The sequence below is a fragment of the Penaeus monodon genome, chromosome 20 (assembly GCF_015228065.2).
Source record: "Penaeus monodon isolate SGIC_2016 chromosome 20, NSTDA_Pmon_1, whole genome shotgun sequence".
Lineage (NCBI taxonomy): Eukaryota > Metazoa > Arthropoda > Malacostraca > Decapoda > Penaeidae > Penaeus > Penaeus monodon.
Genome location: NC_051405.1, coordinates 41152332 through 41152635, shown reverse-complemented (window position 1 = coordinate 41152635; position 304 = coordinate 41152332). Strand labels below are relative to the sequence as shown.

Below are 304 nucleotides of genomic sequence, written 5' to 3'. Positions count from 1 at the left end.
CAGGTATGCCAGCGTGTAAACTGATTTAGAGCAATATTCAAGCCTTGTGATTCTGTGAAAGACAGAAATGTGATTTATGTATCACTAATGCCTAGATTCTCCCCAATTTCCCTTCTTAATATGGATCAGGCACCAACATGCAACATATCATTTAATGTAGTTTCTTTATCCACACTGTGGGCATATATTAATTTCCACAACAACAGACATAAAAAATATAATACTCAGCAATTTATAATGATCATACACAGAATAATTCAGCATTATACTCAGAAGAAATAATAAAAAAAATGCATATAACATA

At 31.6% G+C, this 304-nt stretch overlaps 1 protein-coding gene across 1 annotated transcript in view; it reads right to left on the bottom strand.

Moving 5' to 3' along the window:
* LOC119585826 (cleavage and polyadenylation specificity factor subunit 4-like) overlaps positions 1-304 on the bottom strand; it is a gene marked incomplete at its 5' end in the record, with an annotated part of 4070 nt that overhangs the window by 2858 nt on the left and 908 nt on the right.